This window comes from Anser brachyrhynchus, assembly GCF_964034855.1.
Source record: "Anser brachyrhynchus genome assembly, chromosome: 10".
Taxonomy (NCBI): domain Eukaryota; kingdom Metazoa; phylum Chordata; class Aves; order Anseriformes; family Anatidae; genus Anser; species Anser brachyrhynchus.
Genome location: NC_137705.1, coordinates 9,006,708 through 9,021,730, shown reverse-complemented (window position 1 = coordinate 9,021,730; position 15,023 = coordinate 9,006,708). Strand labels below are relative to the sequence as shown.

The following is a 15,023-nucleotide window of genomic DNA, read 5'->3' as shown; positions in this document are numbered from 1 at the left end:
CCACCTGCTTGGTGTGGTGGTTAAGTATTAGTGCAGTGGATTATAAGATAAAATATGCAGGAGAGAGTTGCTGGCTGCAGGACTTTTTCTGGCGCTGGTTATATTTCTTTGTTATTCTACGATCGCTTTGTTTATCCGGTGTATATTAGAAGGACAGAAAGTTGACTTCGGCGGCTCTTAAAGTTGAGCGTTTTGCACATAACAAACCTGGGAGGTCCATGTGCCTTCATGGCCCAGGTGGAAGCACTGTGGAGAGGACTGGTGCCTTGAACCACCACCTCCAGTACCACATCAGAAAATGCCCAACCATGAGCTCTGGGAAGGGGGAAGCAGAGGAAGAACCCCTGTCCACACACCTCTACATGTGTGTGAGGTACAGCAGGCCTGCGAGCCCCGGGTAGAGTTTTCTTTAAATTATTGTTTTCAAGTCCCTGGTGCTCCCATGCTGGCTGTGCCAGGAGGGGCCCTTTGGGGAAGGACGTGTCTGTCTGTCTGTCCTTTAAGGCACAAATGAATTGGCTGGGCAGCTTGGCAAGGATGTGATGTGGCCCAGTACAAAGACTCAGAAGAAAAAAATAAGCTTTAGTTTAACTTTTACTTCAGCCCTGACTGTGGAATATCATGGCAAGTACATGCTCTGAGCTGGTGACATAGGCCAACATTACCAAGTAATTAAAATACAGAAAATACTGTTTTCTGTTGTTACCTAAGCTGAAGTTTCAGACTGCTCCTGCAAGCTGTGCTGTGATTGCTGTGCTGTGGTGTGGCAAGCTAAAGCAAAAGGACCTGCTGTGTTGTGGGGTGGCTGAGCTTGTTGGCTGCTGACATTTGCAGAGGAAACTGATTTAAACTTTTTTTTTCTTTTTTATTTTTTCCTTTTTCTTTCTTTTTTTTTTTTTTCTTTGGTGATGAATGGGTATTAGCAAGGATGCTAGTAGTGTGATTCCCCTCCTTCCACAGCTTTCCTCCCAGATAAGCGCACGTAGCTGCCTGGCCTCCTTCCACCCACTTCTCTCCATATGTTCACCCAGTTATCACGGGAACGTGCCCGCGTGCAACCCTTGAATTGAGGTTTTTGCATCTGAAAGCAAAAGGTGACAAACAAGAGTGCACTGGAAATTTGAAATCTGTGCTAGGAGGGTGGCTGGGTCTGCCGAGCCCCCAGCGCTGTGTCCATGCACAGCGGCTTGAGCAGGTGAGGAGGAGGAAAGCACGGCCTCCTAATTGCAAACAGCCTCCACATGGGGAAGGGAGCGTGTCCCATGTGGATCCTGGCAAGCCCGTGGGCTGGCTGTGCTGCGAGCTGCTGGCAGGGCACAGCGCTCCTTACAGCGAGCTGCGCTCCTGCGCGTGCAGGTGGGACCTCGGCCATCAAAAGGAGAAACACAACCGTGGAGGCTGTCAGGAGCAAAACGCTCGAGCGGCTCCCAAAGAGGAGAGGCTGGTGTGGAACTAGAGGGTGCTGCCACAAGCCGCAAGGAAGATTAATGGGAGGATTTTACTTTGAGCATATTGGGAATTTTGAATTTTTTCCAGTTCTGACAAGATTTCAGAGGTCTCCTCTCTTCCTCCCAAACCACAGCTTTGGGTATTATTAACATGCAAATTAAGATGATTTATAGAAAACAGCATCTTGACAAGCTGACAAGCATTGCACAGGATAAGGGCTGGGTTTGGGAGGTTTTCCTGCTTCCACAACCGCTGCTGTTGGCTGGGATGGGCCATGCACAGCGGTGGTCGGGGTGCTGAGGATGTATGCTCCTGTGGTTCTCTTGGAGGCACAGAGCTGGGACACCCTGCTGGGGGCAGCCCCTTGTGGGGGCTCCCTGGGTCCTACCAAAGCTAGCAGATGATTTGCTTTGTTGCTGTTACTGGAATTGGGTTGGGACCTGTGTTGCATAGCAACCCTGAATTATTTTAAAAACCTCAAAAGGGTATTAATGCTACTCCTGAATAAAGACAGTTTGTCTTGCTGCTGTTTATGGATTGTTTTTATGCTGTTCCCCAGCCGAGTGAAGGCTTTCATCTTCCTAAACAATGAAATTCAAGTTATTGCCAGAAGAGTGGTAGCTCCCGCTCAGTGGCATAGCAGCTGTAATTAGTCTTTTCCAGTGCACACTCCCTGGCTTTCATTTTAAGGAGGACTTTAACTTGTTGCTTACCACTCACAGCTGACCAGGCTCAGCTCCCACTCACAAAATGAGTTTCCCAAGTTCAAGCAGAGGCTGCATTTCAGCTGTGGGTGTTTCCTGCGTGGATTCTCATTCCCAGATGGAAAGTGCTTACAGCTTGTCTGTCTTCACTGCTTTTAGGAAAAATTGTCTCTGAAAGCAAGGGATATACCACGTCTTTTTCTCCTCCTCTTTGAAAGCTGTCAGTACTAATTTAATTAGTTGTTGCATAATCACAGTTTAGCATTTCCAAGTCTAATGTATTGTAATGTTGTTTATACTGATTTGACGATTAAGGGCCTTGTCAGAGTCTTTGTTTCCTTACAAAAAGAAAATGTAGTTATCTTTCTTTTTTTTAAAAAAAAAAAAAAAGTCTTTCTTGCCATGCAAATGAGACACAGCAGATTAAGGAGGCTTATTTCACCTGGAAAGGTATTTACAATAATTTTCAATAGTCCTGCTGTCATTGTCCACAGCAGCCTTGTCATCCTTTGCAAGGTAGCTGACACAGGTAGCTGACACACAACATGGACTCTGCCCAGCCTTGGCCCATGCTCCTGTCCACCTGCACCCTCTTCTCCTTTACCAGCAGCAGGAGGGCTCTCCCCGGCTCTCTGCCTGCTGACGGAGTCCCTCGGGGCCTCTCCTGCAGTGTGTCCCTCTTACAGCGGGCTGTTTGTCAGGGCTGCTCCTGGTGCCCCCCACCAGCTGCAGGTCCGTGCTCGGAGCAGGCATCGTGGTGGCTGCAGGACCCACTGCCAGCTGGGGAGCCTGTGACTGGGGGTAAATTGCGGTGTATCCGGGGCAAAAGGCTCAGTTTGGAGGCTGAGAGAGCTCCTTGCTTCTCTGCTTTGCTGGTGCAGGTGCTGTCAGCGGGTGTGATCCTGCCCAGCAGGGAGCTGCTGCCTTCCTTGAGCAGATGAGGCTTCCTCAACTGCCTTTTCCAGGGACTGTGGAGCCTACACCAGGATTTTTGTAAATCCCATTTTTTTTTTTTCAGTCTCCTTGCAAGAAGGAGCATTTCCACTTTGTGGCAGAGCTGGACTGAAGATCCAGGTAGGTGAGTATACGGAAGAAGTCTCTACTGCTCAGACCAGGACACTGCGAAACCTTTTCTCCTCCGGGCATCACTGTGTGCTGCTTTATTTTGCATGTGTAAGTGTAGCATTCTATGTGAGACAGCCATGGCTGCAGGCTGTCTTTCTGGTCCTTGAAGAAAGCAATATGTTTCCTTCTCCCTCCTGCTGGAGTCTTAGTTGCAGTTTTCTACAGCTGGGTGAATGACCGTGTTTGTGTCTGTCATCAATTCCACAGTCTGTTATTTAAATTACAAAGCTCTTTCTTTGCATCAGTGTATGCACAGCAAGTTAGCAATCTATGCATAAAGTCCCAGCAGGCAATGATTGTCTCCTAAAGGAAGGCAGAAGTAAAGACAGCCCACTGGATTGACAGAAATATTGCTGAATTCAGATGCGTTCGTGGAACAATTGGTTTTCTTTTGAAGAAGGTTGGTGTTAACACGGTTGCGATGGAACAGAGGTGAGCAGGGTGTTGGAAATTAGGCTGCCAGCACAATTAGAGTGTGGTGTAAAGAAAAACCCGTGTCATCAGCTTGTTTATGACCCCAGTAAAAACAAACCCTGGACCCAAACAATTATGCTAATTTTGCTTTGATTTACAGCAATGATAACCAGCAAATATGCTGCCAGAGCTGCCTGGTGCATGTGCCAGAGGAGAAGGCAGGGCTCTCTCACGACTGCCTGCAGTGTCTTTCTTCAATGGTTCGTTAAGGTTTGGGTTCTGGTTAGCATCCTGCCCTCTTTGAGCATCGCCTCCAGCTGTGGGTAAGGGTGATGCGACCCCACTGAATCCTCTTTGCTAGAGGGGGGAGAGGAGGTGTGGGGAGCTGCACCCTGTATCGGTAATCTGGCTGAGATAGCAAAAGAAACAGGAAAAAATGGGCATACCGAATGCAGCCCAGCCCTGGGGAGGGGGTTGGGGAGAGGACAAGCGAGTGCCCTGGAGGTCACTGCGATGCTGCTGTGACCTGGGACAAACCACTTGGAAAAGGATAACTGTGAATTAATTCCCGACAGAGCAAGCATGGTTTATCCATGAGCATCGTGGAGATGCAAGAGCACCTTTGGTCCTCTGCAGAGCCAACAGTGCTGAGCCACCTGCATTTTTTGAGCTTGCTGCTTATAAAAAAGGTATTTTTATAGAGCTGACTGGTTAATGTTGCAGTGGATAAAACAGGAGCTGGAATTTAAAAGAAACCAAACCTTCACAGACCATTTTCAGGTGTCCTCACACTGGAATGTGTCGGGGTCTTGCTGTTTAGCTGGAGAGGACTGAGGGTGTGTGTGCGTATGTCTATATACATAATACATATGCAGAGAATCCCCCCTTAATATATCATGGGCAATTGTAACCCTTGAAACAATTCTCTGCATCCCTGGTAATGATCTTTCTTTTTGCAGCAGGGCAATCTGGAAAAGCTGCCCTTCACTCTCAGGCTTTAACGAAACTCACCCTGCCATACGGAGAAAATCACTGCGAAGAATCCAATGTTTTCTGCTGTGTGGGATTTTATAATGTGATATCTTTTGTCTCCTGTGAAAGTTAAACTCTCTGGGGGTAGCTCCTGCACACTTCTCCAAGGAGTCCCTGAGTGAGCGGATTACAGTGGCCTGTCTTCGTCTAATGAGTTTAAACACAAACAGTTATTTCTAAATAAATATATGCTATTAAGTGCTATCAAACTTCTACAGAAAATATGAAAACAGTGGATGGAAAACATTATAAAAGGCTGAGCTATCACCTGGGAAGTAGCACATAATGCAAATCAATAGAGCTGCATTTCTTTACCGCTTTATTGACTCACAAACGCACAGCTTGTAAGAGCCCATCAGGATCCTCCCCCCCCTTCACAACTCTATTTTATTTCCAAATACCACTAAAGGAACATTTTTTTTTTTCTCGAGGTAATTGCATAACTTCCTTCTGTTTCCCACTCAAAATGCACCCATGCAAGTCGATGAACCAGGGAGCGTGTTTAGATATCTCTTACCCTTCGCTAATGATGTTCAGCAGATCAATCGGGGCGAGAGTCATCTTTTTTTTTTTCCCCTTATAAAGGATCTTGATCTTTCTCTAAGGGGAATGACCTTGACTTGGTAGCACAGCTAAACTGGAAAAGCTGTTTTGTTATTCAAACCGAATTTAGACTAGCTAAATAAGTAGTAGGCATAAGAACAAATCTCCTCCCTTAAATGAATGTAGGATATTAAGACCTGGCTTTGTAATGATTATAGTCTAATGCACAGCTCGCTGAGAGGCGGTATTTTTTTTAGCCTGTGCCTCTAACCTTGACTGTTCCATTCATCTCCGTGGAAATGCTTCCTTTTTGCTATACATTTTGTGCACACAAAGAACAATTTAAAACTTACATTGCATGGTCAATCAGAGATACCTAACTGGCTCTTTGGAAAACATGAATTGTGCTTTTTTTTTTTTTTTTTTTAATACAAACACAAAACAAGTCAGTGGCACCACATTAATCATTCAAGCCGATTGGAAAGTCTCCAAGCACCAGCTGAGTTAGGAAAAAAAAAAAAAACACTTTGATAAGAACCAACTGGGAACGAGAGGTTTTTTTTTTTTTCCCAAGTTTCAAAAAGAACAACAAAAACAACAACAAAAAAAACAATTCCAAGAATTGGCAAGAAAACAAATTGAACTATCATGGCTGGTTGTAAGGGCCATGCTTTGGCTCTGGAGAAATGATTCATAAATATTCATTTACCTGGGGAAACATGAAAAACAGGATTAGACTTATTCATGGGAGTTCACCGTTAGGGTCAATGCTAGGGTGAGAGAGCCAAGACAGGCAAATTGCAGTTTTGTAACGCATTTCCTGGGATAGACAAGATCTGCAGTCTTGTCTTTTAAAACAAAAAGGAACCGAAAGGACAAAAAAAAAAAAAAAAGACAATAAATAAGCTTTTACATAGCAGAGATGCTGTATGCAGAGGTGTCCCGTGGGTGAGCCCCAGCAGCCGTGCCATAGGACGGGTGGCCCTGGCCACGTGTCCCCTGGTGGGCGCTGGGCTGTGCCCGCAGGCTGTGGCACTGCTCCCTGTGCTGTTTTCGTCCCTTCCCTGGGCCTGTTTGCCGGTGGGGTCAGTGCCTGCAGCGTGAGCCAGCCCTGTACTGCTGTGGGGTTTTTACTGTAGGAAAATACCCCACAGGTTGGAAGCTGGCAGGCTTGCTCCTGAAGTCCTTCCCCACCACGTCAGTGCCCAGCAGGGAGCTAATGCGATGGCAAGGCAGAAAGGATGGGGAAAGTCCACGATGCTTCCAGGAACCGCTCCCATCCTACCAGGGGAAAAGAAAGGACTGTGACCTCTGGCAAGACAGCCAGGAGCATGAAGACGTCCATATGTCACCTATCAGCTAGCGGCTGAGAGGAACAGAAGCGAGTCTTAGGGAAATGTAGCCAGGTCCAGATGACAACTCAATATTGCGGGACTTGGAGGCTCTCCCTTGCTCTGCTTCCAGGGGAATGGCCGGTCCTGTGTTTACTCGTGCATCCTTTGGTTGCCTGTTGAGAAGGTGACATTGGGATCGTCTGCTGCCAAAGGGATGTGTAATTTCTTAGCATGACGGGGCTCTGCTGCCAGGCTGGATGGCTACGTGCTGCCGTGAGACAGAGCGGTATTAGTAGCAGGTTTGTGGTGTCTGTGAGTGACCCCTGGGGTTAAAATTAAAGGGAAAATGCAGCATGAGCATAAGCAGCGTGCATTAGGAAATCTAGCAGACTAATGACCACTAGCACCAACCGAAAAATCAGATCTCCTCTTATCCACCCTCTGCAGCACGTTAAATTAATCTCACTCTAATGCCACTAAAGTGAGTAGATAAGTGATTTTAGTGACTTTATCCGTCATTGCTTCAGGACAAATACACCATGTGTGACTTGACAGAGGGGTGTGATCCTCAAACCCTGCAGCTGGGACAAGGTGTTGGAGCCTCGCTGCCACTGCAGGCGTGTGCTGGGACAGGGAGATGGGCTGCACCTTGCAAGCCAGGTGGGAAGTACTTCCAGAGAGCACTTTTTTTTTTTTTTTAATATATAAATTTGGCAAGGATGAAGCTGAAGTTAGGAAAATAATACCTATAAATATTTTCTGCTTTGCTAGAAGCAACAAAACCATAGAAGCAAATCAGTTCGTCTGCGGGATCCAGCTGTTAGGTATCACCTTTCCCAGCTCCAGCGGGAAGCATTCTGCCTCGTGGCGGTCAGGATGCTGTGATACTGCCTTGCATTTTGGTTTCTTCTACGTCTGAGGAGTAGTTCCCTCCATCTTTTCAGTTACTGCTGTCATCTCTGGCGCCTTTTAATGTGCCAAAGTAACTCTTAGCAGAAGCACCAGTGGCTGAGGGGAAATTGGGCTTTCTCTGCCTGAACATTTCTGTGCGCTGCTTTCTGTTTGCTGATTGCTATCTGGAACAAGCAAAACCCTGGCAAACAAAGGGAGGAAAAGGGGCTCTCTGTTATCTGAGATTTTTACCTTCCCTGGGTTGTTTGCCTCTGTTGGCTGGGTTGCAAAGATACAGTCGGAGTGCTTGAATACTCCTGCTCTGGAGTGGGGGATTTCCAGCCCTCCAGGAGGGATTTCACTGCACAACTTCGAGTCTGCAGGCGCAGGAAGGCAAAGGCTGTGGGACAGGCTGTGCTGTGCTGAGGCTTTGCTCCATTTCTTTTAGTACTCATAACGTGCTGAGGATAACTTCCTGTAAAGGCTAACCAGCCCTGGTAAGGCAGCACCAAAATATTTATTGTCCTTTTGTTATATGAGGACTTAAAAATCCTCTGCACTGGGTGACTCTGAGGCTGCCTTTTATCCCATCCCCAGCATCCCACGATTCGGGCATTTCAGCACCAGCTACAGCCAGAACTCGGAGCCCCTTCCCTCTCCTCTCTGCTCTTGCTCAGGTCTCTTGCTGTTTTCTTTTTCTTGTCCTGCACTGATGCTTCCTTCCCACTCCTGCTGGTCCTCAATCACCAGCAGCCAGGGCATCGCAGCTGTCTATATTTTAACTAACAGTGAGTGGCATCTTTTCTCCCAGCAGCAGGCTGCCTTGCTTTCTTCCCCTCTCCTTCGATAAAAAGTGACAAGTGCTCCTTCACAGAGCGGCGCAATCAAAGGAGCGCTCGAAGGGAGCTGACAGTCAGTTGTGCATGGGCTGCGAGCTGCTTTACCGGGGGACTGCTTAAATAGAGTCCACATCCTGCCCGGCTCTCCCTCGTGTGACAGTGCTTTGCACCCTTTCTGATGATACCAGAGCTTATCTCTTCGTGGCTTATCTGAATAATCAGCTCAGGGGCATCTAACCGGCTCGGGGGGGATTTTTGTGGTTCTGCAAAGCTTTTCAAAATGTGGCACGAGGCAGCCGAGAGGCGTGCCAAAGGGCTCAGCTCCCCGGTCTGCCCCCCAGCACCCTCCTAATGGCTGGGTTAAAGGTCTAAGGAGCTTTTTCAACCATTTCAGGATGTGCTGATGTGCGTCTTTAGCCCTGGTTCAGGCAACCAGAGCTGCTCTTTGGCAGGAGGACTGTGTCTCGGTGAGCAGTCGTGCTGCCGAGCAGCAAGGGAGATTCCCAGCTCTCCTCCCCACCCCTGGAGCCAAGCAGGGTGCCTCACCCTGCCTTCATCTTCAGCAGTCTGCCTCAGCGCCGATGGGCACCTGATACCTGGGATCTCACTGCCAAGCATTTGCAAGGCTGTAGTGCGGCACCTGGGCTGAAACCGCTGCTGTTCCTGGCAGGAAGGTGCTGACGAGCATCTTTGTCACCCAGAGCAGCTCCGCTCTCACAGGAAGCATTTGTCAGGCTCCTTTTGTGTCGTAATGGCTGCTTTTACAACTCAGCAGTTGATTCGGCACACATCAGTGTCGACGGATACTGGTTCCTTGGGGGAAGTCAGCGTGACAGGAGCACAAGCTTTATGAACACACACCTAAATTCCTGCCAGGGCAAGGGTGCTTTCCGAGATCGGGCCTTGCGGTTAGGGAGAGGAATGACGTGTGCTGGGGACAAGCCCAGTGCTGTGGCAGTGCCATCGGGAGGGCTTGGGACTGCTGCTGTCCAAATAGCCAGTAATGGGGGGAGCTGAGCCACACCAAAGGGGACAGAGGTCCAAAAGACAACTCTTTGCCTTGCCCTTCAGTCCGGGTGTGCCTACATCCCACTGCATTTAGTTTTAACTTGCTGGGATCGAGTGCTTTTTAAAAAGAAGTTTACAGTTCAGAAGGAGTCGCTAAGTCTTCCAGTCTGGCCTGCTCCATATCACCGTGCATTTCATTTGCCCTGGAGATGATCCCAATAACGTGCTCGGGACAATAGCAGATTTCCAGGAAGGCATCGGTCTCAATCTTTCTGTCTTTTTTTTTTTTTTTTTTTTTCCTTCTGTAGCTTGTTTCAGTGAGTTATCAGTTTCACAGTTAAAATTATTTGTTTTCTCTAATTCAAATGAATGTGCCTTTAGCTAACATGCGCATTGGTAAGAGGATAAGGAAAGCTACTTTGCGAGGCTTCTCCATTCGCTGCCGTGCCAATGAGACCGAGATAGTATTCCTTGCACCAGTCTGTGTAGTATAGCTGGACTTTTTACATTTCATAATTAGTTTCTGGATGTTTATCTATTAATGTTTTCATGCTTGACTCTATGCCAATGTCTGCTTTTGGCCAAGGTCTCTTTCAGCTGTCCTACTTTGCATACTTGGACTGAGCTGCTGAAGAAAACACTGCTTTAGCCGAAGTCAGGGGACCACATTTGCTAAGCAGGCCAGGGTAGCAATTTGGTAACTTCGATAATTAGTCATTCGTTTCTCGAAGCCTGCTTTATATGGCACATAAATGTGAACTAACCTTTAGGAATCCTCCGCAGCTCTGACACCTAGTATCAAACTTACACTTCGCCACAGGAAGGAGAATGTATAATTTATGAGCTAGTGAAGTATCTTTAATTAAACCAGTATTTTCTAAATTTTGACTTAATTTAATTTTAATCTAACTGAAAGAAGCAATCTGAGTCCGGCCAAGGTTTTCCTTAAATACCACCCTTGCAATATGGGAGGCTTTGAATCGAGTAAGATAGATGATTTTAATTTCCATGTTCTCAGTGTAACACTTGGGGTCAATGTTTGCATACTTATCATAGGCAGTTTACAATTGACAACCACTGTAATTGTTCAACTTTTCTTTGGTGAAGACCTGATTGACTATTATGCACTGTATTTATTATGTCTCACACTAAAATATAGATGATTGATTATTCCATTACTCTATTGACCAAGGCTGTAACAAGGTGTGACAAATATGTGCCATTACAGTCCAGGACCAAGTGAGGAAGGTAGCACAGCCAAGCAGGAGAATGGCAATGCATGCGATTCAGGACAGCTTTAGGAAACTTTCAGGACACTGTATTTAAAAGACTTTATCTGAACGAACGTTCTTCATTTCTGCTAGGTACTTTCTAAGCATAAAAAAAAAAAGATAACAGGCCCTCATCTGAAAAGCTTAGGATATGATTGAGAGCCCACTGAAGCCGAAGGAAATTCTTCCAATGACTTATTGGGCTTTGGCAGGGTCCTGAGGGTAATCTCTCTGTTTACTTCACTGAGAGTTGTGTCAGGCCCTGAAAAAAATCACCATTTGTTAACTACATTAAAATGTGCAGGGAAAAAAGTGTCTTCCATCACTGATGTAGCACATTAACGTGAGCTATGTGCATATATCAAGGGGACTTACAGTTGGAATGAGAAAAATCCTGTATTTTGAAGCTCTTTATCTGCAGCTTGGTATTTGAAATGCATAATTTAATTATCTTTGAACTCCTTTGTTCCTCCTTAAAATAAATCATGTTTCATTTTCCTTTTAAATATCATGCATTGATGGACACAGCACCGGGGATCATGGTAACAAAATGGTGTTGAACCAGCTACTGGAAATTAGTAGTAATAAACAATGCGTTTGCTACCAGTCTGTCATATTAATTAGTCTTCAGAATGTGTCAGTGCTTTTCATTTGTGTTTAACGTTGCCTGAGCTTACTGCCAATTAAATACAACGTTGTTATCAAATCAGCTCGCACGTGATTACACTGGATTAATGTGGTTATTTTCTTTGATCCACTATAATTAAAAATCACAGTAGTGATTTTAAACAAGTGTAAAAATGTAATCAGTTTGCATACACAGCTGCCTTTTTATTCTAATTTACTTTAATAACGCTCACCTCTAATTAACAGTTCCTGATATCCCGGGCCCTGTTTAGGAGCTCGGAGGGGAATGCCACATTTCGCAAGAGCTGGAGCCAGCCCTACCCACTCTGCCTTTGCCTTCACCAATTTTCAAGCAAGACTGGTGTCCCAATTCACCAGGAGAAAAATGGGCAACCACAACCTGCTGAGGATATGCAAGCAGCTGGACACCAGCCCTGAAATGCCCAACCTGCCCAGGCCCAGCTTTTCAGGCTCCAGCTTTTCACTGAGCAGGAGCTCTTGGTTTTGGGACCTGCCTCCCAGCAGGGGTAAGGAACAGGCAAAACGCCACAGCCCGAAACAGAAGGATGTCATTTCCCAACCCTGGCTGCTTCTCTGCTGCTGACAGACGGCACCCAGACAGCAGAGAGGCTGGAGGAGGCTGCTCTTCTGCTGGAGCAGATAGAAGTAATTAGTCAAATCACTGCAGCGCAGAGAGGGACGCTGGCCCATCTCCCGTCAGGCAGCAAATGACTCATTGCATGACAACTTCAGTAAAGGGGTATTATTGTTTTTTTTCTTCTATTTATTTATTTATTTATTTATTTATTCCTCTCCCTGTTCCACTTTCAACAGGGAAACAAAGAGCTGAATTTTCCAAAAGGCCACCAAGGTTCTTGTCTGGGAGCCTAGCCTCCCGGGTCTCCTAAGGCCACTGAGGCAGTCACCGCTTGAATAAATGTCATCCATCTATGTAGGGATGGAGACAAAAAGCACTGCTGCCCCTTCAAGATGTGGTGAGCTGGCGGGCAGAAAGGGGTGGTCATTCGCAGGCTTGATTGACCCAGTGACTAACATCTGACCTCCTCAAAGCCCTCCACAGATCTGTTACAGAGGCCTGAGAAATGCAAATAATGACACATTTTATTACTTCTCCTTGATACTTGCTTAGGGGTATGTTTTACCCCATCTGAGACATATTTCCATGTTCCTCCTCCTCCATTTGGCAGTGATGGAGCAGAGGAAAGGCCTGGATGGACATATTTACACCATTCATGGACCAAGCAGTGCTGGATCCCTCGGGGATCACCAGCCCTGGCAGCTCACCACCTCCAATCCCCCCAACCCCTGTATCCACCAGTCCACTACCAGCCGTGGGGGGGAGCACACACCATGAAGAGCAGACCCCAGAGCACCACTGGCTGGAAGAGCATTTTCCCAACAAGCAGAAACAAATGGAAACGTGCCCTCATACTTTCTGCATCATTTCCAAGTGAGGGACGAGCAGCGAGCACCGTGTTTGCAGAAAGCTGGCTTCCTCAGCCAAATTTCGTCCACTGACGTGCCTCATCAGTGCAAAGGTCTTTTGTACTGTGGGGTTCAGCGCTCTCCTGTCCCACTCAGTGCCCTTCCTTCCCGGTTCAGAAAGCAGATGAGAAATAACTAAGCAAAGAATTAAGCTTGAATGGGTGGAAGTTAGTGAAACATGAGGCATGCCGCGCTGGCCCCGGGTAAGTAATGCACGGTGTTCTGCTGAGGTAGGGCTCTTTGTGCACATAATAAGTAATGTTCCAGCGAGATGAAACCTCAGGTTCCTGATTCAGCTGATATTTCTGGCAAATTGTTGACCTATTGCAGTTTATTCAGGATTTTTCTAGTCTTGGTAGAGTGGCTCTAACAGTGACAGATTTCTCACGCTGTTTCTAACAAATATGCAGCTTTTATAACTCAGAAAGTTATGTCTTAAAGCACCCTAGAAAATAATTGCCTCTGTGTTCTGCAGTAGCACTTCATGTTTATAGGCTAGGAGAAGAATTAATTAAATATTAATTAATAGGTTTTAATACTGCCCGTGCTAGCTTGTGTCACAGAATAACTCACAGGGACAATTTTAATTTCACCTGACATATGTATATTGATGGTTTCTCCCCTGAGCTGGAACTGGAGGGCTGCATGGCTGCAGCATGGGCAGGGAGACAGGGAGACGGGCAGCCGGGATAATGAGAGGTGGCTGCAGGAAAGGGGCCGCGGAATCGGCTGCCGCCTGGCAGGGACACAACAGGTAAAGCAGGGAAATGGCCCTCCCTTTCTGCTTGTCTTGGGAACAGCACAAATGTAGAAACTGTCTCCTTGCCCAGCTTTGATGCCATGAGCTTGATGGGGAAAATACTACTCAGAGCAGTTCTACCTACTTTATGGTTGCATGAGCAAAATTTTACTCCAATTTAGCTCTGTTAAAATTTGAAGGAAGTTTCAGCAGCTGAGAAAGAAGCTGTGGGTTCCTTTGGAGCTAACAAAACGTAAGGGCATTGCTTGTGTCAGTTCAAAGAGGAGATGTGTCAAATGGAGTGACAAAACCAAATGCTAGCTTGTGCTTTGCCACCTATTAAAACCTGGGAGAGGACGAGATCAAACCCCTCCTCTGAGTGTAGCTAAAAGGCTTTTTATCAGCCGAGCGCCACAGCCCATGGGGATCTGTCAGACTGATGTTTCCCTGGCAGGGGTCAGAGATCAGACAAATTACTGCAGTGCTCTGAGTCCAGGTTGTCTTTCAGCATCCTATGGTCTCACATTTTGTGCCACTCTGAGGTTTTTCTCCAAAGTACTCATTTACGGTGAATCTCAGGCAGGTACGAAGAGCCTATACATGCCCATGTGGCCTTTGGTTCTTTCTCTTGGTGATTTTTTTTGGAGGCTTGCGATCGCAGGGCAGCTCAGGCAGCATGGGTGAGGCTGTTTGCAGCCAGCTGAGGTCTGGGGAATTGCTAATGAAACCAACTGCTCTGCCAGCAAAATCTCCTGGTCCCCCACTGTCTGGGTAATTAAAATGGGGACTGTATGGGTGTGAAGTTAATGCTGTATACATAATGTATCTGTCCCAAGGTAAGCCTACACATCTGTTCTCTGTAAAGCTGTAAGTGCAGGATATAATTAAGCAAGTGAGAAATAGCACAAGCCGAACACAGCACTGTCCACACACAGCCGAAGCAGCGGCACTGCCAGGTTGAGCAACGAGCTAGAGCAGGCACAAAAGTGGGCTGGAAGCGCTGCTGCTTAAAGACACTTGTGGGTTTGGCTTTTCTTTTCCCCCTTTATTCTGCCCAGCCAAGCTTCAAAACCACACCTGAGCAGCTTCTCCTTCTGGTGTTCCTAGAGAGAAATACAAGCCCATGTGTATATGTGTGTCCACACACATGTATATATATACACAATATATGTATTTATTGTTTAGCATCATTACAGGATATTATCTGCATCTTTTAAATTTGTATCTGTCAGGCAGCAAACAAGTGTTATTAAAACGGGGCTGCTTAAATGAAAGCAGGTAGAGAACACAGTTTTCATTGCAAGGCTGCCAAAGTATTGATGAGATCTGGTCACCTTACTTATTCGTTCATTAATACTCACAAACACACATAAAAATATATATGCACATGCATATTTTTATATATATATATGTATACATGCTGATTGTTTGCATTGCATATGCAAAAGGCATTTTAAAAGATTCTTGTGTATTTTATATGTAGAAAATATCTGTATATACATATGTACAAGTCTATGTTATATACACACATACGTACACAT

The 15,023-nt window shown here is 46.3% G+C and overlaps 1 protein-coding gene across 1 annotated transcript in view; it reads left to right on the top strand.

Annotated features, from left to right (window-relative positions):
- LOC308200301 (uncharacterized protein) overlaps nt 1-15,023 on the top strand; it is a 234,760-nt gene that overhangs the window by 185,134 nt on the left and 34,603 nt on the right. The window contains exons 22-23 of the mRNA XM_080605805.1: nt 3,172-4,381; nt 4,652-12,946. The gene's annotated coding sequence lies outside the window, so the exon portion shown is untranslated. The remainder of the gene's footprint in view (nt 1-3,171; nt 4,382-4,651; nt 12,947-15,023) is intronic.